This window comes from Pseudoliparis swirei, chromosome 19, assembly GCF_029220125.1.
Source record: "Pseudoliparis swirei isolate HS2019 ecotype Mariana Trench chromosome 19, NWPU_hadal_v1, whole genome shotgun sequence".
Taxonomy (NCBI): Eukaryota; Metazoa; Chordata; class Actinopteri; order Perciformes; family Liparidae; genus Pseudoliparis; species Pseudoliparis swirei.
Genome location: NC_079406.1, coordinates 11631413 through 11655148, shown reverse-complemented (window position 1 = coordinate 11655148; position 23736 = coordinate 11631413). Strand labels below are relative to the sequence as shown.

Genomic DNA, 23736 nt, shown 5'->3' with positions numbered 1-23736 from the left:
CTTTGCATCCCTCCTCTCTAAAAGAGGGCATCCTGGGCTCTCCAGTGATACCACGTGGGTAGAGGTGGGATGATGACACCTTCCTCTTCCTTTTGTCCCAAGATGGCATCCGTATCAGCCAACACACTTCAGGGAAAGTCAAAGGTCAAATCCCATATTGCGTCATTATTATCTCTACGATGATATTGATAAGTTATTGATCAAACATGTCAAGATTGATATTGTTAGTTATGAAAGCAATCAAAGTATTTATCTACCAAAATTAATAAGTTATGAAAGTCAATTATAGTGGTTCCAGGACAAAGTGTATGCATCTAATGACTCACACTCACACTCTCTGTGACCGAGCACAGTGTGAGGAGGGCTCTGTTGAGGGTGAACACCAGGAAAGCTGCAGGTCCAGATGGCATATCTGGGCGAGTACTGAAGACCTGTGCTAACCAGCTAGCTCCAGTGTTCACCACAATATTCAACCTCTCCCTGGCTGAGTCCGTGGTCCCCGCCTGCTTCAAGAGATCCACTATTGTCCCTGTGCCCAAGAATGCTTCTCCAGTATGTATGAATGACTACCGACCGGTGGCCCTCACCTCGGTGGTCATGAAATGCTTTGAGAGGCTGATAAAGGACTACATCTGCGCCTTCCTCCCTTCCTCCATGGACCCGCTGCAGTTTGCTTATCGCCCAAACAGATCCACGGATGATGCTGTCTCCCAGGTACTGCACACCACACTCTCTCATCTGGACAGCCAGAGGGGGGGCTATGTGAGACTGCTGTTCATTGATTATAGTTCAGCTTTCAACACCATAGTCCCCTCCAGACTGGACGGCAAGCTGATTGAGCTGGGACTGAACACCCCTGTGTGCTTGGATCCTGGACTTCCTGACCGCCAGGCCACAGGTGGTCAGGGTGGGCAGACACACCTCCAACCCCCTCACCCTGAACATAGGATCCCCCCAGGGTTGCGTCCTCAGCCCCTACTGTACTCCCTGTACACACATGACTGTGTGGCCAGGTTCAGCTCAACACCATCATCAAGTTTGCGGATGACACAGTGGTGGTGGGCCTGATCTCCGCCAACGGCGAGAAGGCCTACCTGGAGGAAGTTGCTGATCTGTCACTCTGGTGCCGGGACAACAGCCTCCTCATGAATGTCACCAAAACTAAGGAGCTGATTGTGGACTTTAGGAGGTACAACAACAGAGGACGTACTCACCACTGGGGATTAACGGACTACTGTGGAGAGGGTGAGCGGGTATAAATACCTGGGAGTCCACATCACCGAGGATCTGACATGGTCAACGAACACAGACACTCTGGTGAGAAAGGCAAGGCAGCGCCTCTACCACCTCAGGCAGCTGAGGAAATTTAAAGTTTCCCAGAGGATCCTTCAGTCCTTCTACTCTGGAGCTGTAGAGAGCGTCCTGACAGGAAGCATCACAGCCTGGTTTGGCAACTGCTCCGCTCAGGACAGGAAGGCTCTGCAGAGAGTAGTGCGTTCGGCTGAACGCACTATTGGAACTACACTCCCACCCTGCAGGACTTGTACACCAGGAGGTGCAGAACCAGAGCCGGCAGGATCATGAAGGATCCTCACCACCCCAACAACAGACTGTTTCAGCTGCTGCGGTCAGGCAGGCGCCTCCGTAGTCACGCTGCAAGAACAGAGAGACTGAGACGGAGTTTCTTTCCTCAGGCCATCAGGACTGTGAACTCCGACCTCACCAGGACCCCCACATAGACCCACACAACTGCCCCTCTTAGGCACACACACACACACACACAGTGTAAATATTGTACTGTAAATATTGTGTTGTTTTTTATTGTAAATAGTGTGTACTTGTTGCCCTTGCACATTCCTGCTGAGCATTGCCACTTTCATTTCACTGCACACCCTGTGTGTGTATGTGACAAATAAAACATCTTGAATCTTGAATCTTGAATCTTGAAACCCTTGCTGTAGGCAAACCAAATGCATGATGCTCATCTGCATCTACCGAAACACAAACATGCTTCCAAAAACCAAACAGGCAAACAAATATATAAAGGACAATAAAGAATAATGAACGAATGATTAGTTAGGTAATCCAAATTCAAACAAATGCATCTGTTCTTAGTCAGTTCTGGACATAAGATAACAATAAGATGAAAATGCATTCAATCTTAATAGAACATCTTCTACCATCCTTTAACCAACAAGTAAAACTATCTAGATGGATGAATGATTTAGTTCCCTAATGAAGTTGGATGCACCTCTGGGTAAATGTCATTCTACGGACAGAATTTCAGTTCATCTTCTATACTGGGCTGTCTTCACACGTTGACGGTCCTGAGGTCCACTACAGTGGACATGCTGCAAAATTCAAACTCAAACTAATTTGCAAAATGTTCAAATGGTAAGATGTATATTTAATTCTAAATAGGTAGGACGTCACTAAAAATAGGGAGTTGGAATTCAATATTCCATAATTCCCAGGAGGTCATTAAACTAAACTATCACTGATTGGAATTATTTCTTAGTTGCAGGATTGAACTGGCAATCTTTAACCCCGTCTGAGAAACGGCTTCTCAATTACTCATTCAATCTAATCTTAATTTATTTATCATTACTCATTATAATAAACGTAATTGATCCTATCTATGTTCCTTTAACTAGGTCATAGAAATATTCAAATCCTGCTAGGATCTGATAGCAGGCAGGTATTTGTCCGGCACTCTTCTCTCTCGTGCTCGAACCTTAGAACAGTTTATGGGGGAAACAAAACATTTGCATCTAATGGTGCAGTTAATGGCAAGAAACAGTGAGCTGTGAGAGTCGGTGTCGTTTGCATACATCTTTCTGTGTGGCAGTCGTAACTCTCCCTCTATTGTCTTAGAACAGTGGTCCCCAAACTACGGCCCGCGGGCCGAATCCGGCCCGCCTCCACATTTGGACCGGCCCCCTGAACAATACCAGAGACGCGTTCCGATTTATTATTTTTTTCACCCTGCCCGCTGCCGTTGAGATTGCAGTGAGACGCGGAGAAAATGTGAAGTGGTGCTCTTCGCAATAAAACATCTTTGATGGGACGTGTCGCGTCTCGGCCAATCAGCGTTCAGATGTCCACAGCGCTTGGGAAGTTAGGTTAGCTGGAATGTTAGTCTGCTACATCTGCTGCTGTCACGCTGCACGGTGTATCGATACTAAGAAAGTACCCGTACGTTAAAAACGATGTGATTTAGCATATTTTTTGTGTCTTGTGTCGATACTTCATTAAAAAATAAAAATAACCTTTTCATGTCATGTAGGATGCAGGCTGTTAGAGTGAAGTACAGAGATCGACAAAAATACCTCTGTTTTGAGGGCCAAGTTACCTACACATTGTTTTTGGAATGTGGTGAGTGGAAAACCTAATGAATTTCAGTCTAACACACTAAACATACTGAAGCTGTCAGTTTGGGGGCATGGTGCAGATATTAATGAACTATTACTAAGGAGAAGATATACCTTTAACTGTTGGGGTTTATATTGCTTAATTTATAAAATGTCCCTTGTTCTGGAGTTCATATTAAATTTTAAGTGCTTTTTGTTATGTTCACAGCTTCCAAGAAGTTCAGCATCCCAACCTTGGATTTAAGAGTCTTTGATGACACAGAGACTGAGGTTGATGAAGAGGTCTTTGATTTCCTTATGAAAAAAACAAAACCTAGGTGTGCTCGAGAAGGTCCAAATCCAGATGGTAAGTTTCTTAGTGTCATTAATTTTTCTTTTTTAATGAGCAGGGTAGTGTAGAGTGGATAGTGAAAGGGAGAGAGATTGGGGGAATGATGATCAGTACAGTCAGGAATTGATCATGATCACTGCATTGGGCATTGCCAACATGGACCATGTGCTTAACCACGTAGCCACTGAGCACATCAGTGTCATTCATTCTTTGAGGCTTTGGCGAGCCTAACATGTTCTATTTAAGACAAGCAGATACATCTGCTGAATTGTTAGTTCATTATAGTTCCAATAATCTTTGTTTGTGTGATATTTTTTTGGTAGTTACTGTTATACTTTTGGCAATTGTATGGTGTTAGTGTTAATCACACCAGCTGAATGTTTATGGTTTGACAGATTGCCTGAGTTCCCCTGCAAGCAGCTCCTTTACCAGCTCCAGTGGGGATATTGAAGGGAACTCTGATGACACCGTAATATTGCAGTGCAGTCCTGCCACAAGACAGAGATCTGAAAACACCTGTCTTGCCAAAGTAAGCAATGCTGATTGCACTACACACTTTCAGAAAGTTAACATTTTAAACAATTAATCGAATTGTTGTTTGGTCAATAAAATGTCAGTTTCCCAAACAGCAAGATGACGTCCTCAAATGTTTTGTTTGACCACAAACCAAAGGGATATTGAATCCATTGTCATAAAGGAACAAATACACCAGACAAATTAACATTTAAGAAGCTGAAATCTTCTTAAAAGCTTTTTTCTTTCTTTCAAAAAACCCGACTCAAACCGATTATTTGAGTATCAAAATAGTTGATTAATTTTTGTTTGATTAATTGTTGCAGCTATTCATAGAAGTATTGTGTGCTCGTAGATGAGGAGATTTAAGTGTTTACATTGATCTGATTTTATCGTAGTGTAATTTTTTTAATGTCACCTAGATGATTGAAGATGTTCTAAAGAACAAACCTGGCGGAGAGAGGATCATCAATGAGTATGCTCGGACAAAAAGTCTAACAGATAGCAGGCGGCGTGACATGGTCAAGATATTGGTTGCGCATATGACAAGTGAACATGGGTATGCTGAAATATTATTTAATGCACAACTAATGTTTTGTATGCACCACCCATGTCTAGTTTGCTGAAGGTGTCATTTACACTCCAATACTTTCAACAGTGCTCATAGTTTGTGTGTATATGTCTAGGACAAGTCCTTCAAGGCGTGTCAAAGAGGACTACGCAAACGGGATCATCAACTTGTTCCCATACCTGCCTGATCCAAGGAGCAAGTTTGGTTATGCAAGTACAGAAAACAATTAGTCCTACCTATTTACTCTTCACTTCTAAACTCAACAGTTTTCGGGCATGATGTACATCTAGATTAAAACAATTAAAAAATTAACTGCTTGGCTATGGTTTGAGGAAAACTAAAGATATTAACATGTATGCATGTCCACCATCTCTGCCATTTGTCCTTAACTGATCATTTAAAACCCTTTCGAGTTTAGCAGTCCAGTCTTGAGCAAGTTCAGCTCAGCTGCTGCATTTTTTAGATTTAAGTGTGAAAATATGTTATCCCGCTAATTCAAACATGTTCAAAATAACAATTAATTTCACTCTGAATAATACCTTTTAGGAGCATTTTTACAATGCAGAAGATGGGAGTGGGTATCTGGCTTGAAGATTGAAGTTTGTCCAAAAGGAAGCTTCTGATGGACAAAAGAAGACCATGAGACTCTCAAGAACACAAATGGTTATGTGTTATTGTTACCTGTAATCAAACTGCATACATGAGAATCATGGCTTAGTTCCCAAGTGTTGTTTATTAAATCATAGGACACTGTCATATCCATATACACTGTTACAGGGGGCCCATCAGCTGAAAGAGACTTGAGGGAGGACAATCCCCAAATGACAGACAGCTTGTGTTCTGAGTCCATTGCACTGATGAAGAAATTGTTATGACGAAGATGAAGCACACCTTCAACTATCGCCAAAAGATCATTCATGATCCAGTGAAGTCCTCTGATGTCTTTCTGGCCTTCCCAAGATTCCTGGACATACAAGGATTAGTATATTCAACTTACTTCATTGTAACTTGTATTTTAACTTGTAACTTGTTGACTTGTATTTTAGAAAAAAGTGACTATTAAAATTGTATAAGCTAAGGAGATTTAACAACATGACTTCATCTATTCTGCAGATTGAGCAAGATTTTACTTTGATGTTTGATGATGCCATCTCTGCAAAGTTCCTGGAGAAGTGGCCCACCATTTACAAGCAAAAAGTCCTTGAACAAAGCCGTGGTCTCACACATTCAGAAGATCTGCAGTACCTCGTCCAGAATGCTGAATCCACAACAGAAGTGGAAAGTGGTGAGGCGAAATAAATGGATTATATTGTTATTGTTCTTTGTCGTTTTTTAAAAAAAAGTACGATGTTTTCTCAAACTTTTTCTTCTATCTCAGACAGGGACCAGCATCCAGGGGCATCTCTATGGAATCGCAGACCGCCTTCAAACATACCTGCTTGCAGTGGGAACTCAGAAGAATGTGATTCACAAGTACTTCATTGTCATTGACAAACATGCAATACCTTGTAGGTCATCTGGCTCTCGTTTGTTTTGATGAGCTTTTCAAAGCTCACTTTGTCTTTGGCACTTCGTACAACCACGATCTCGTCAATGTGTACAACTTCCTTCAGACAACCATTTATGAAATCGATATTGATACAACCAAGGTGAATCCTAGAGTTGCAGAGTTGAGGGCTCGGATGCTGCGTTGAGTAGATTTTCTTTTCTTTTTTTCTCTGTGAGGGCTCCATTACAGAATTAAGGTATTCTGAAATGTGTTTTATTTGTAAGAGCTCCCAGACAAATGCTAATTCCCTGACAAAGCACTTGAAAGTGATCCACGGTCTTTGCTCAGAAAGCATCTCAATAAAGCACATGAAACTTGTTCTGATCCTGGTGAAGACCCATCTACAGCTGAAGATTCAGTAGGAAGTGTTTGTTATGATTTGCCATCTGTAATTCCTCCTCCTTCTGATTCAGTCCTGCGACAAAAATCTCTTGTGCACAGTTGTGCTGCAACAATAGCTGAGCTGAAAGTGGCAGGTGTAGGTGAATCAACGATCAACTCTTTGGTTATTTCCATGGAAAAGATAGTTTCTGATATTCATAATCAAGCAAAATAATCTGTGAAGAGTAGTCTGTCTTTACAAGAACCAGTCAAAAGTGACATTGAGGGCAAAATCGATCAGTGTTTTGAAAAAATGGAAATTCCTTTTAATGCATTAAATTCTGGAAGTAAAAGAACAAACTATTTTGCAGAGAAATTGGCGCAGGTAGACCCAGTTGAACATGTTCTTGGTTCAAGATTTGAAACCCTGCGCAATCGAACTACAGGAGCCTACGATCAGGTTGTTGTTACTGATACATTTGTTTACATCCCAATTTTGAAAACTTTACAGTTTATTTACAATCACCCCAAGGTAAAGGAGATGATGCAGACTGAGTCCAATTCAGGAGACAATCTGCTTAAAGACTTGTGTGATGGAGATCTTTTCAAGAGCCATACTCTATTTTCAAAGCAGAATCATACTATTCAGATTCAACTTTTCTATGATGATTGCGAGACTGCTAATCCTCTTGGGTCAAAACGGGTAATACATAAATTAGGTGCAATATATTTCACATTGCGGAATTTTTCGCCCAAGTACAACTCTGCTCTCCATAATATTCATTTGGTATCTTTATTTCATGCCCAAGACATTAAAACGTATGGCTTCTCTTAAATACTTGATCCAATTGTGCAGGATATTAAAATACTGGAGAAGGATGGAATTAGGGTTCCCCTGTATGATGACCTGGTATATGGAACTATTGTCTAAGTTACTGGTGACAACCTTGGCCTTCACTGTTTGTTTGGTTTTGTACAATCATTTGTTGCCAGATATTGTTACCACTTTTGTCTTGCTGACAAAGAGGACTTTCAAACAGAGTTTACTGAGGATTCACCCAAGATAACTATGTGAACTCAAGCACTTCATGCAGAACACTGCCAAAAAATGGAGACAAATCCCAGACTTCCCTATGTGATGGGTGTTGAACAGTCTTGTCTTCTGAATTCATTGCAGTACTTCAATACATGTGAACATTTCTGTTGATATTATGCACGATATCTTGGAGGGAGTGGCACAATTTGAAATTAAACTGATAATATTACATGTAATAGACCAATACTGTAACAGTTTAGCTCCACGCCTTCCTTTTTGTAGTAGTTGTTTTCATCCTGTCACTAACTATCATGTCATTCCAGATCCTGCTTCCCATCTCGTCAATCCAACTCCCCTCACCTGCCTCTGATCACTCCCTCGTTAGCCCCTCATTCCCTTCACCTGGTCCTCACACCCTTCTCACCTGCAGCCCATCCCCTCATTAGTCCCTCACTATTTAGCTCCTCACTTCCACTTGTCCTCTGCCAGATTGTCTTGTGTTTTTGTGCCAAGTTCTCCAGCGTTATTAGAGTATATTCTGACCTGTTCTGACCCTGCCTGCCTGCCTGCCCTGACCTCTGATTCTCTGCCCTGCCCCTTTTTGGACTTGTTTACTTCTTTGACTGATCTCCCGGTTTTGACCCAGCCTGTTTTCAACCAAAGACAGTCGTCTTTGTTACTCCTGTTTGAGTCATGCTTTTTGGTCCACTCTATTAGCACCGTGACAAATACACAACTATGGCTACATGGAACAAAACAACAAACCCCCTAGATTGAAGTTAGGCGAGGACTCAAATAACCTAGGGTTGAATGCCATCCAGTCCTGGTGTCTACTTTGCAATCTACCACTCATCTTTGGAAATTAGTTTTGTCCAAATGATCAGCACTGGTATTTGCGACTGTTGTTGCTGCAAAATGTAAATAATGTATTGTCAAAGGGTATAACTATTTTCTTGAAACACTTGATCGCTGAACACCATAGGTTATTCAAGTATTTGTTTCCACACAAGAAGCTGCTACCAAAGCATCATTTCATGATGCATTACTTCATGTATACTTAAGACTGGACCCGTTTTGCATAGCACAATTTCTTTAAAAAACAATTGAGTTTTAAAAATGTAACCAAAACATTGGCCAAGAAACACCAAAGTCACATCGCTTACAGTTGGCTGACATTTGACCCCAAAAGACTGATCACTGGACCAGGTAAAATGCTACCTTTAAACGCATTGGACTGGGGCTGTGAGGTAGCAGAAACTCTCCAGCTACCCATTGACACTGAGGTTTTCAAAGTAAGATGGGCCAAGCACCGTGGAAATATGTACCGTGCAGATTTAGTTGTATGTGTTAAAATTCATTGTGACATGCCAGTTTTTCATAAGATCCATGTTGTTGTGAAGGATGAGACATAGTTTTTTGTTACTTTTGCACTACAAACTGTCTGAACAGGCATTTTAATGCATTTCAAGTTTTGTACACAACAGACAGACCTCATTGTGTTTGTCAACGATCTTTTCTGTCACAAGGCATTCGATTTACCGGTGTCTTGCAGTCATAATGACTCCAGTTTTATATTGTGCCATACTGTTTCCTGTGAACACTTAACCCTCCTGTTATGTTGCGGGTCAAATTGACCCGTTTGAAAATCTAGAAAATCTAGGAAAAATACTTCTAAGTACTCTTTCTGTATAAAACTTCTTCTGCTTACCTTATTTAGTGTAATCAACGTAAAAAAAAATAGTAAAAAAATATCATTTATTTGCAACCCCCCCTGCAGGTTTATATAACAGAGATGATGTTCCCGGGTCAATTTGACCCGGCTGTGAAAGTGAAGGCTAAAAGTCATCAGAAGAGTCACGTTTAGACTATTTCTTTCTTTGTAAATGTAGGACAGTCTTTCTTACTCCCTCCCACCAAGTTTCAACACACACACACACCAACACACACACACACTAACACACGCTCGCACAGACACCAACACACACACAAACACACATATCAGCACACACACACCCTGTTCACAACCCCATATATAAAGTTGTACACATTTCAAACTTCAAACAAAAGAATCAGGTGGTTGTTATGGGAACCATCTCTATCCTGCTGTGTGCCCATCACCCTACATGAGAAGCACACTTTACAGAACAAACAGTGTTTATCATCTTCTAACTTTACCCCTAAATACACCTTTATTGGACATGGGACACTCATGTGAGGGTTTCTTTCATGTCACAACTAATACATATGTAGTATAGTACTTCTAATATACTGTCTGTCTAACTGGGAGAGACACACACCCTGTCTCATCCCAATCTCAGACCCACACACATTCTCTTTCTAACGACCACAGCTGTGTGAGAAATACAGATACTATTTTGATGGGAACCTTTATTTTTCCCTGCGGGAAAACTCCACGCACGCCTTAGCAGGGGAGGGGCCAAACATACAAAATGGTTGCTGAGCAGTCCTACAACATTACACTCTGCAGATACATACGACTGCACCAAGAGGATGACTGTGTGCTGGCCTTTGGTATCTTTTATCATATATTTTATGCATCTTAACACTAAAAATAAACATAACTAAAATTTACTTTCAATACAAATCCTTTATGACTCATTTGGCTTGATTTTTAGTGGGCGGGTCATTATGACCCTGAACAGGACAGGTGTCTCATCTCTATTTATCTACATCACCCCATGAAAAAAAGAAAATTACAAAATGCAAATAAAATTTAGGAGAAAATACATGTTATGGTAGACTAATGCAATTTAGATTTAGATTCTTTCAATGTTCCTAAAAAATTGTTTGAACATGTATTTTTCATTAAAACGAGTGAGTGCTCCTGATTGAACTCTGATCTATGGAGGGGTAAATAACTCAATTCCACTAAAAACTGATTTAATTGTTAGTAATGTTGTTGGTGATGATGTACAAACTATAGTTTTTAGAATTTTTTGGTTTCTGACCACTTTTGGATGATTCAACATTAACCGGGTCAAATTGACCCGGGAACATCACGGCTGTATGTAAGAAACGAACATAACAGGAGGGTTAATAAAGTAAAGGTGTCAGTTAAGGTATTGGGTTCTGATCTATTTATTTCACCTTTTTAAAAACTTTGCAGTGTCTAATGACTGAGTGTAAAAAGTTATATAGCGAGTAAAATTCTGTTCCATTTATAATAAAGTTAAACACTTTAGAGTAACATTCATTTCATAATCAATTCTATTTGGAGTAAAATGATGTACCATTTATAACTTAGATTTTTGTATTGAGAAAAATTCAGTTCGATAGAGTAAAACTAGGGTAGAGTTGTTGTTTTTATGCTAAATGGAGTGAATTATCATCAGGTAGAGTAAAATTCTTGCACTAAATAGTCAATTTAACTCTGAAAGTTTAACTCTGTCATAAGAGTACATTTTACTCCATTTAGACTGGGACCAAATGTTGTCTTTTTTAGAGTAACATTTTATTCAATTTGAGTAAAATTTACTCAGCCAATTTTACTGTGTAGGAACTAAGGACACAACAAGCTGTCAGTTATGTTGACATGACAACGAAAGGTACCCTGAAGGGTTTCCATTTTTTTGTTTTATGATTGCAAACTACATTGTGTGTATCCCTGAGAACAAACAAAGCTGATGAATAGATTTCAAGTCTTTATTTCAAATGTTTGGAAACTTACATTGTTTCCCTCAGCATGAGTGATTATCATCAATTGGACAATATTGTCATTCAAAGTGCATGTGCATTACTATGCTCTGCAGTAAATTATAAATTGTTTCACTTCAGTCCCGTGCGTAGGCTATGAAGTAAAACCTACACTAGTCGTCAAACCTACACCAGTGATTTTTAATTATGTTCAGAGATCAAAATGTGTGTTCATGTAGTCACAATGTAATAATCATGTTACCTTTATGTAACAAAAATACTTTCTTTAGATCATGAATTGTGGGTTCAATCTCAGTGTCAGATTTTAAATAATATAAAATCTAACATGGCAATAAGTCAAGAACATTCTTTCTGACTTCCACTTTAATCTGTCTACAGCAGGCACGTGCATAAACATTTTGGGGGGCAGGTGCTCAAATAAAAAAAAAGGGCACCCGTTGGCAAAATGATTTTTCCATTGATCACTGCAACTTGAAGTTAAGTAACTGGTTCCTAGCAACACCTGAAACACATTGTGTTGTGAGAAGACATGAGAGCTGAACACAATGAAATTTGTTCTATTAACATTACAATTTGTTTTTATTTTCAAAATGATAGGAGCACAAAATGCCATATAATAAACAATTTACTAACCTCGACCGCTCGGGAAATGCGGGAAAATGTCGGGAAATATCAAACCTCTGTAAAAACGTTATAAATGAACTCACTCTCGTTTAGTAGTTATTACGTGTTTTTTCTTGCGTTTAGCCTTTTCACCCTCTTCAATACTCATAGATTGATCGTTGTAAAGTTGGAACAGACAAAACTATTTATAAAATGAATTAATAAGTTCGACTTACTTTCGAAATTGTCTCCAGCAGAAAGGGGCACTTTTTCTCATCCAGGGCTAAAGGGCAGGTGCTTGAGCACCACTAGGGGTTTATCTGTGCACGTGCCTGGTCTACAGGTCTACTGCAATTGCCTTTCATGAAGGTAACGGCAATTAGATTGAAGTTATGACCTTGAAAAAACATTCATATTCTATCTTGAGATAACAACATAATTAAGTCAGGATTGTGAGATTATGAGTTAAAAAGCATGTGGAACGATGGCTGCATAGGACTGCTGAGGTCACAGATATTTGGCAGAAAGACTGGACCATCAGCCAACTGCATGTTTAATGAACAACTTTTCACAATTTGTAATCTCACCAAAGATAATTTACACAATCAATTCAAGCCATGGTTTGGAGAAAAACAATGCATTGTGTCCCCGTAAGGAGATACCTGAATTATGTGTAGGAAACATCAACATGTACAGTCAAAATTGTTGCATGGACACATGAACTCTTTGTCATATAATATATTATATGGACACAGTACAGTGATATGATTATGAAGGTTTATTTGAGAAACAGAAAATATGTCATTTGCATCATAAGAAAATAAGAGATGCATAAATTTGAAAATTTTTGCAAAAAAACAGAAAAGATTTAATGTTAGTAAATTTGCAAAAAATTAAATAACAGTAGACGCTTATATTCCCTATGATCATCTCTGATGTTGCTGGGCTCTTATTTATGACCATTCCTTGTCATATTTTGTCAGGGTCATCAGTCAGGTGATATACCTTCTTTGACGTAAGCAGTTCTGTTATAGAAATACAGATTTTTTACATCTCTCAGCCCTAGACAGATGTAAGTTGGTTCAACCAACAATGTATCTCATGGGATTTGGGTCTGATTCGATTTCCTTGGATAACAGCTTTGAGGCCGTTCTTATAGCCTCTACCCAGTGTTACTTGTCTGAACACAGATGTTTTGGAATTCACTAGAATTGATTGCCTCAGTTCCTCAAACACCAGTTGATTCCATGAGCCTGGACAGCAACACAGCCCAGTACCAGCACAGCCCAATTATGAATGGACCTGATTGGGACAGCCATTAGGAACATTGTGTCTTTGCCAAATTTTATGCTCAGTGTGTTCTGTAAGAGCTGGAAGTTGTTGTTGTGAAGTAGCTTGCACTTGTCTTGTTTGTAGCAAGCTGTTACAATTCTAATTTGCTTGTGTCCAAAAATTGTTTGCGTTAAGCGTGAAATGGCTGTTTGGCCTTTAACTGTCTTCCCTCCTATGTTCTCTGTGCAATTGCTGCATGCAATGCTCTGCCAACAAGATGACCTTGCAGTCGTCTTTGTTGGGCTGAGGAGGGAGACCATTTGTCTTGACCATTCTTTGCCATGACCAATTTTTCTATTTTTCTTGCCTTGGCACAGCACTGGCCTTAACAAGAAGCCTTGCTGCAAACTTCCATTTCTTAATAACATTTACTGAGAGCTGAAACTCAAACTGGAAAACTGAAATAAACCTCACTCCTGGCTGCTCTCTGTTCATTTTCTTTTAGATCATCTTTCCGATTTTTTTTCATCAGCCCTTGGAGGCCACTGTTCAGAGATGAGAATCAAAGAGCAGAAAATCACCTTGGCACAACTTCTAATGATTTACCTTAAATGATTGATGCAATTTTTCTATGGAATTGAGAATTTGAGAGTTAATCAGACTAATTATGTGTTCATGTTAATCAAGTTTTAGTAGGTACAGGTATTCATCATCAAAAATGATAAGGGTGCCCAAACTTTGCATTTTTTTATTTTTTTACATTTGATTTAATTGCACAACTAAATACTGCTACACTAGAATTCCTTGTCTGGGAAACACCTCAGTGTTAAAGTCAAAAGAAAAATATTATATTACACAACTGTGATCTTTTTTTGGTGAAGACAGAGTAAATTATCATGCAGCCTCAGAGGGGTGCCTAAACTTTTGCATACGACTGTATTGCACATCATCAACTTTTCAGTTTAGGGCTGACAGTGTAGATTCTCAAACTGTGGTGTTTGAGAAACCAAAAGTGGATTAATCTCTTGACAGGAAGTTTAGCCAGCATTTGTCAGGCTTCAGTGTGCTTAGTGTAAATGCAGCTCTGTAAGACTGTCATATGTAATCAGTAATAACCAGACTTCCCGTTGTTCTCACAAAGGGGTGCAAGATTGCTTTGTGTAGCCCTGTGTTGTGTGCTAACAGGTCTTCTTTGTGTCTCTGTCAAATGTTCTGCTCTTTGACTGGATGGAGTCCCAAAAGGCTATTTTTTTACTCATTCCCTTGATAATGATATCCAAGTCCTTGATATGTCTGGCAAAGGCTTATGGGACGAGATAGTTTGTTAGTTTTGTTAAACAACAAAAGATGCCTGGGGAGCTTGGTAGAAATACCCATTTCAGGTGTGGCAGTTGAAATGTCACAGACGCATGTGCTGAGAAAAGCCACTTAAGTTCAACTTGTCCTCTCTGTCGGTTGTTAAAGTAGATAGCCCAAATAACATCTGTCCAAAGGTCAAGAGTTACATGTTTTGATTTGCTTGTGTGTTGATGTGAATTGTCTTCGCAGACCAAATTGAAATCAATTAAAAAATGAGCTAGAAGTGATATGAATGTAACTAATTTTAATTTCACTTGAAAAAGTTGCACTGGGGAAATTACAACAATTGAGGCTGCAGTATTGTCAAAAAAGAAAAAGAAAGACATAACAATGGTCAATGTAAAGAAAACTATTTACATAGAGACAGTTATTGTGCTTACATGTCAGTCAGACACTCTCATACGTGACTTAAAACCTGGATAGTTTGACATGATCTTTGAGTGGGGCATCTGTCCGTGCAACTTGTATTGTATATATGGGGCGATCCAGCTCTGTAAACCACCAAAGTTAATATTCCTCCTTCTCCGTATTTTATTCTTGTTCCTACCCTCACCACTTTACTCATTAATATAAATAGTTTTAGAGATTATTCCCTATCTCTCCTGTTTTGATGGTAGACGTCAGTTTGGCTGCCTTTAGTATGTGTGTGTGTGTGTATATTAATTTTGTTGTAATACTACCTAACTTTGGCCACACAATGGTGTCCATGGGTTAAGCCCATGCAGTACCATATCTGCCCACTGGGGTATGAGTCTCCCTACCTCTAGATAGATAGATAGATACTTTATTAATCCCCAAGGGGAAATTTGTCGTGACAGTAGCAGCAACACACAAGAGTAAAAACAAAACACAAAATATAAGAAACAGGGATGAAAGATATAGAAGTATACAAGTAAAATACAAAACAAAATATATATGTAAATATACAACACACATGCATACACAACACACAACAACACTGACAAATCAAATACACAAAATATTAAATATAGACAGAGTGCAAAAAGCAAAGTGTGTGTATGAGTACAGAGCAAATGAAATGAAATGTGTGTGTATGTGTGTAGTGCAAACAAATGAGATGTGTGAAGTGCAGATCAACACTATGATCTGGCAAGAGGTGAACTGTTATAGAGCCTCATAGCCACAGGCAGGAATGTTCTCCTGTATCTGTCCTTGTGGCAGCGGAGCGTGAGGAGACGTCTGGAGAAAGTACTCCTCTGTCCCTGTAGGAGGTGGTGGAGAGGGTGGTCCGGGTTGTCCAATATGGACACAAGTTTCTTCAACGTCCTCCTCTCCACCACCTGTTCCAGGTGCTCCAGCTGGCAGCCGATGATGGAGCCAGCCTTCCTAACCAGTTTGTTGAGACGGCTGGTGTCACCGGCTCCGATGCTGCTCCCCCAGCAGACAATGGCAAAGTGCAGTACACTGGCGACAACCGACTGGTAGAATAACTCCAGCATCTTGCTGCACGTTGAAGGATCGAAGCTTTCTCAGGAAAAAGAGTCGACTCATCCCCTTCTTGTACATAGCGTTGATGTTGGCCTTCCAGTTCAGTCGGCTGTCGATGGAGACGCCCAGGTACTTGTACTCCTCCACCATGTCCACGTCCACCCCAGGACACTCAGAGGTGTAGGAGCTGTCGCCTTCCTCCTGAAGTCCACCACCATCTCTCTGGTCTTGGCCACGTTCAGCCGCAGGTGGTTCTCATCGGCCCACTTTACAAAGTCGCTCACCACTGCCCTGTACTCCTCCTCCCGTCCATCCCTAATACACCCGACCACTGCAGAGTCATCAGAGTACTTCTGCAGATGGCATGACTCTGTGTTGTACTGGAAGTCACTGGTGTACAGGGTGAAGAGGAAGGGAGACAGAACAGTTCCTGTGGGGCTCAACATCACTGACCACCGTTCCAGACAGCACACGCCCCATTCTGACAAACTGTGGTCTGCCTGTGAGGTAGTCAGTGATCCAGGAGATGGTGGACGCATCCACACCGACCACCAGCAGCTTCTCACTCAGCAGCAGTGGCTGGATGGTGTTAAATGCACTGGAGAAGTCAAAGAAAGTGACTCTCACAGAGACACCGGTTCCATCCAGGTGCGACTGAGCTCGTTGCAGCAGGTAGATGATGGCCGTCCACTCCCACATGAGGCTGGTAAGCAAATTGCAGAGGGTCCAGCGACGATTTCACCTGCGGCGGAGGTGGGCCAAGACCAGCCTCTCCAGCACCTTCATCACATGGGAGGTGAGGGCGACCGGTCGGTAGTCATTGAGGCCAGATGGTGCTGACTTCTTTGGGACAGGGACCAGGCACGACGTCTTCCACAGCACGGGACTTCCCCAGCCTCAGGCTGAGGTTGAAGAGGCGCTGCAGGACACCAGACAGCTGGGTGGCGAGGTCTTTAGGACCCTGGGGCTGATGCCATCAGGACCTTCAGCTCTGCGCTGGAGTAGTTTCTCCAGCTGTCTTCTCACCTGGTCAGTCGTCACAGAGAGGGGAGGTGGAGGAGCCCATTGTTATTGAGGGCTCGGTGGATGTGCAGCTCAGCAGGGGGACAGAGGGGAGGTGTTTGGGAGGTGTGATGTGTGGAGGAGACAGGAGGGCTGTGAACTGAACCTATTGAAAAAACAGTTCAGCTCGCTGGCCCTCTCCAGGGAGCCCCCTGGCTGTCTCCCTCCCACCTTGAAGCCAGTTATCTGCTTCATCCCAGACCACACCTCCCTTGAGTTGTTCAGCTGGAGTTTGGCCTCCAGCTTCCTCCTGTAGGAGTCCTTGCCCTCCCTGAGCTTCACCTTTAGGTTGCGCTGGGCTCGCCTCAGCTCATCCCTGTCTCCAGACCTGAAAGCAGCTTTCTTCATGTTAAGAAGCGCCTTCAGGTCCCTGGTGATCTAGAGGCGCTATTTTGTACTATGGGTACAGTACCACCCCCGACCACTATGTCTCCCTGCTGTCATGTACCTTAGGGCAGGGGTCCCCAACCCCCGGGCCGCAGCCCGGTACCGGTCCACGGCTTGGTTGGAACCGGGCAGCGGAAAAAAAGTGAATAAAAAAAGTTGTAATTTCTTTTTTTTAATCAGTCGGAAAAATATATTATTTTGAAAAAGGACCGGATACACCCGTGTGTACGTCTGAGCCGCGTTCAGGAGTCTTAAAGTTGCAGGCGAGTCTCACGCGCCGAACCCTCTGCTGGCGGCACATTTCAGTGACAAAGAATCTTAAAACATATTCAACCTGCTCAATGAATTCTGTCACTTCAGGGAAATGACAACTGTTTTCAAGTTGGCCGATAAAGTCGCTGCTGTGTGGGCGAGTGAACAGCGGAATATTCTACATGTTTCAGACGTTGACCGGGTGGAAGAGGCTTTTAAAAGAGTTTGAGCGGTACTCCAACCACAAAAGACCCGACTGCAAAAGAATAGACCTGCAACCCATTTGTAAACAAACCCACCCGGTGAATTGAGCCCGTCCGAGCTAGAAGAAAATTTGTTCGAGATGCAAATGACGGTGGCCTTAAGGGACATTTCACACAACAACTCTGCCGGTGTTCAAATGACAGCGACCAGAACTCGGTTAGGAGCAGCGTACCAAACACACATCTGTGTCGCCGTCTCCATGAGCGGCTCGTTGCAGGTAAACAAGCGCACGGCTCACACTAATTCGGTGTAATGATGAGTTGTAGTTTTGGCACTTTATGCCCTTCGTATAATTGTATGATGTCATATGTATTACGTCATTTATATTGCCGGTCCGTGAAAATAATTTCTGACACGGAACCGGTCCGTGGCTCAAAAAAGGTCGGGGACCGCTGCCTTAGGGCACTCTTCACCCTACTCATTTCTGACCTCGCCCTTCCTGACTTAATGCTCTCTCTCCCTTCGCTCCTGTCTTATCAGCTAAGAAGTGCGTGTGTATTATGTTTATCGTGTAGCGCAACCACCAGTTAGACTATCAACAGAACATTCACAAAATGCTCATTGGTTTATATATAATGATATTTAATAGTTCCCAGCGGAAATTTTATTTCTTTTAATTCCACCTCTTCAGCTTCAGATTCTCATCTTTTCAATGTATTAATAATGTAGGTAGCATTCCAAGTTGTATCAATCTCCCCCTTGTTAAACATCGCTTTCCCTTTTTCTCGAAATAGTCAAAGCAACACACCCAAGTTCACAACAAATGACACACGCACACACACACACACACACACACACACACACACACACACACACACACACACACACACACACACACACACACACACACACACACACACACACACACACACACACACACACACACACACACACACACACACTCTCTCTCTCTCTCTTGGCTTCCCCAAGGTTCCTGTTAGCAACTAATGACACAGTTCTGTCTTCTATATGATACAATTCTAATCAATCGGTCCCCGTTTATTTTATAAGCTATTTCTAAACTATGGGTAGAGGCTTATTTTACTGTTGACAACAACATTGGAATATGCCTACTATGAACTATTCATACACTCTGTCATATTCATTGAATGTATTTTAACTCTAAATCTGTCCTTCTGTACACATTACATCTATTGCATCTGTCCATCCTGGAGAGGAATCCTCCTCTGTTGCTCTCCTGAAGGTTTCTTCCCTTTTTTTCCCCCCTGAAGGGTTATTTGGGAGTTTTTCCTGGTCCGATGTGAGGTTTTGGGGCAGGGATGTCTATGTGTACAGATTGTAAAGCACTCCGAGACAAATTTGTAATTTGTGAAATTGGGCTATACAAATAAACTGAATTGAATTGAATTGAACATTAAGTTTCTCCAATCACAGACAGTCTTAAGACAAAAGGTCGTCTCCACACCTGTTGTTTACGAGGCCTCTTGTTGTCAACCGCCAAACAGCCAAAGACCCTCGTCAGGGGTCCGTGAAACGTCTTTAGTCTTTATCTTAAACCAGGTCACTAATCTGAGTTCGGGGTCCCCTAAAGTCTTATATTCAGTTATTTATCTACCAAGCTAGAACATGTTAAAGCAACATACACAGGTCAGGGTGAACGTGAGTTAATGGCCACAACTCACAGACAACTTAATTTCAATAAGCAGGCAGTTTATTAAGCATAGCTGGGATTTAAAGAAAAACACACGTTTCACAGCATTCCAAACTTCAAAATAACAGGAGCTTTTTTCACACACTCCTTAAGCATTCGCCTTTTCATACACACTCCCTAAACGTTCGCCCACTCCACACTCAATCACATTCTCTTTTCTAAAATTGTACTGCACCAAAATAAATATAATTTACACACACTTGAGTGGGTCGTGACAGGATTTCAGAGGTTTAATTGGACATTTGCAGTTATTACTGGGTAACCATGACAACACCAAGCCAAAAAGTCGACAGTCAGTAGTCTGTCAGTCAGTTTCCCTTATCTTTACTTTATCAGTAATGTTCGTTCAATTTTCAGTCGTACACGTTTCCAACTCTATTTAGTCACTCTATTGTCTATGATGTCTTACACAAGCATTACAATATATTACATACATCTCAGTCTGTACTCCAAAGCAACAAACACACACACACACACTCCTCCGTGGCCACGAGACTCCCTGTCACATCACACACACTCAGTTACCCAGTTGCCCATGAGACTCGTCGTTCTCCCTGTCAACGAGTCTTGTGCTCGTTACCCATGGAACTCTTTGGTTCCCCTGTCAACGAGTCTTGTGCTCGTTGTCCATAAGACTCGTCCGGCCCCACCTCCACCCGTCACTGAGTCCTGCTCAGTTACCCTGGGGCTTGGCGTTCTCCCTGTCAACGAGTCTTGTGCTCGTTACCCATGGAACACGTTGGTTCCCCTGTCAACGAGTCTTGTGCTCGTTGTCCATGAGACTCGGCGGTCCCCTGTCAACGGGTAAGGAAACGCCTCCGGACTCCTACACACCTATGCCCTGTAAACCACCCGAGCTTTTTAACATTATCTTCACCTGGAGACCTGGAGGACTTCACTTGCACAGACTCAGACATCCAGCACATGGAGCACAGACCTACAGCTTACAGCCTGTGCACTGCGGCATGTGCACGCACCCCGGAATCACGCTTCGTGACCTCCAACCAATCTCAATGCAGTACAATTTAATTCAGTTAATTGGTTTTACCAACAATTATGCCACAGTCCAATCAGAATTAAAGCACATAACCATTTACACTAGTGGGGTTCAATATATGATTCCTGAGAGTCGTCTGTATCTTACGGTTACAGGGTGTCCTGGGAGGCACTCAGTCACAGACGTCCCTTCCTCCTCACAGACTGAAGTCCCCGATGCAGAAACTTTTTAGAAAATGGCTTCCTGCTCAATGGCTTCCGCGTCTCAGATCGGTCAGTCTGTGAGAGAGCAAAGGCAGCCCCGCTCCGGCCTGGCTCCCGCGGACCCCTCCTATCTGGCTCGCCTATTGTTGGGGCTGGATTTCTTCCTTTTTGGTCCATTCTGACTAATCTCTTAACTTGATGCATATAAACTCGTTTCTCTCTCCTATCTAACTGCTGGTGAGACACCACAGGATACTCACCCTCTGGACCTCAGTAATCAAACACCCACAGCACACAGAGAGTTTGGATCAGAGTTCAATTCACGTAGATTTATTTGTAACCAACAGTTTCACAATAAACCTGAGCTGGTGTAAATAATATATATTACAGCTTGGCATAGCCTAGTATTGTGTACATAAATGTTATGTGAAAGTGGAAAAACACTGGATAAAGGTTAGAAGCTGCAGCAGGGCATTCTAGCGCATGACTTAACAAAGAAGATAAGTGACACACGAAAGAAACTTAAATGAACTGCACACCCTAGGTTTGAATAGAACAAAGCAACACTCATACTCACATGAACAGGAAAGTCACAGGAGACATCTACTGAGCGCAGATAAGACAAGAAACGTCCCAACTGTTGCAACTATTATCCTGTTTTCTTCCGGATTCAACCACATGCCCTCTCTGACCCATCACACACACACATACACACTGGCTCTCTCTGCCACCCTCACACACACACTTACATACACACACACATGCCCTCTCTGAACCCTCACACACACACACCTGCACTGGCTCTTTGTAACTATCCTGGGAACGACCTTCTTGGTACAGCAGATCCCATCCCGGAAGAGATAAGATTATCTTTAAAGACTCCCGAGCCCAGTAGAAGAAGCTTCAAAAAGCAACAAGTGAATCATATCTTTCTTTCCCCTCACTCTTGCACAAACATATGCACTCATTGGCGGGCCGAGAAGGACCAATGAATGAGCGACAACGGTGGAGGCGGAGAGACGAAGAACCAATGAGAAGACACCACCCTCTCTTCGCTGGACCAATCAGAACTGTTCTTGATGACTATTTAAACCGTCGTGCACTCTGCTCAAGCACCTCTCTCTGGTCTGATTACCTTAGGTAGCAGACTGATTGGGTCCATGCATGATTGTCTACTTGTATCCTGATTTTGAATAAAACGCTTGATAGATTTAAAGTAAAGTCTACCGCTGTTTTTTCCAGTCAGAGCCGTCCGGTGGAAATCCTGGTGAACCTCAACACTGGGTCCGGTATTAAAGACAAGAACCTCCTCCACATCTGTCTTTCCCAACTGCCGAACAAACATATTGACATATTATTTATACCATCACACTCAATGCATGTGCTGCCTCCGTCCACTCCCTCATTACATATTAGTTCTCGTCACTCAGTGTGACCTCTGTCCCAGTCCAAGACGGTGTTGAATTAGACAATTTACTAAAGCAATATGTAAATTAGGATTTACTAATATACCATTACTTCATGCATGTTGTTATGGAATGTGTTATTGTTTAATAATTTACAATATTGTTTGGTAAATGTCTGTGGATTATTATTTAATGGATTACTGTAACACACTGGTAAAGATGAATCTCTTTGTGTGCCAAGAAACAGATCAGTGGCAGCAAGGGATCCCCTTCCCCCGGCATGGAGAGAGGAGCCCCTGGAGGAGACCCCATTCATGCAGTGGGCCGCATGTCAGAGGGCAAATGGTGGCCGGAGTGATGACATCATGTGGATATGCAAATCTACCAACAGCCAGACGGCTCAGCCAATGAGTGGATTAGGACTAATGTTTTACCTAGATAGGTTAACCAATGAGAAGTGAATATCTCCCCTGGGGCGGGGACACCCGGGAGGTATAAAAACAGATGTTGACCAGAAAGACAAGGCTTTTGACCTTTGGATGACGGCAGAGATGCACTGCATGCAGGTTAGCTGCATGTAGGCCGTTGATCCTGTGAGAAGCCCTCAGCTGAGGATTAGATTCAGTGAGCTTGACTTCTGTTAGACAGTTAACTGCTTTGGCGGTCTGTGGACACAGTGATTCATGCTCCCTCAGCTGAGTTATACTCTGTATCGCAACCGTTATTGACCATTGGTAATATTTTCAATTAAACACCTTTTATTATAATTTGGCACTGTCCAGACATTCTTTCTCGGTTCTGCACTCGAAGATTCTGAAAACACAACGGTTACTTTAAGGAAAGTGGAGGTTTCTTGCTGATGTCTCCCCCCTCTTTACTTCTCTTATCGCTATTGTGTCTAAGCCTCCTGGTCCTCGCTCTGCAGTCTCCACTCTACCGGTTAAGACTGGAGCAGCATAAGGCCGCTGTGTCTATCTGTCGGCGTTTCTTAATATGCATTCTTGTGCGTACTTTTCTCTACTTGTGTCCTCGTTGACTCGTGAAACGTCAGTCGCAGCCCGAGTCCATGTTCCAATTCAAAGTTCGCTTCTCGCAAAGCACGGTCAAAATGCCCGGATGTGACTTGATCCTCCCACTTTCCGGAGGATGCATCAGAGACTTGTGTGTACTCTGGCCAGCCGATATCCCAGAATGCATTTCACCAGCAACCGGAAACAATAGCGGAGGAGAAAATATGCTACTGTTGTCGAGTCACGGAATGTAATTTTACGATGTTTTCAGGCGAGAAGTTAGTAGTTTAAAAATCATATCTGTGGTCGGTTTGTTATGATTCAGCCTAATAAAGATCTGCGCCGTAGATTTGAGGTTCTGCTCGCGGGACCACTGAGCTCTGCAGCGCCGGGCGGTCGTCGACAGCAGCCTGATCTCGGCAGGACTTTTTTA

General features: G+C 42.2%; 1 long non-coding RNA gene across 1 annotated transcript in view; it reads right to left on the bottom strand.

Moving 5' to 3' along the window:
• Positions 1–21792, bottom strand: part of LOC130209964 (uncharacterized) — a 35061-nt gene extending 13269 nt beyond the window's left edge. The window contains exon 1 of the long non-coding RNA XR_008834746.1: positions 21465–21792. This is a non-coding gene — a long non-coding RNA (uncharacterized LOC130209964). The remainder of the gene's footprint in view (positions 1–21464) is intronic.
• Positions 21793–23736: the final 1944 nt, after the last annotated feature.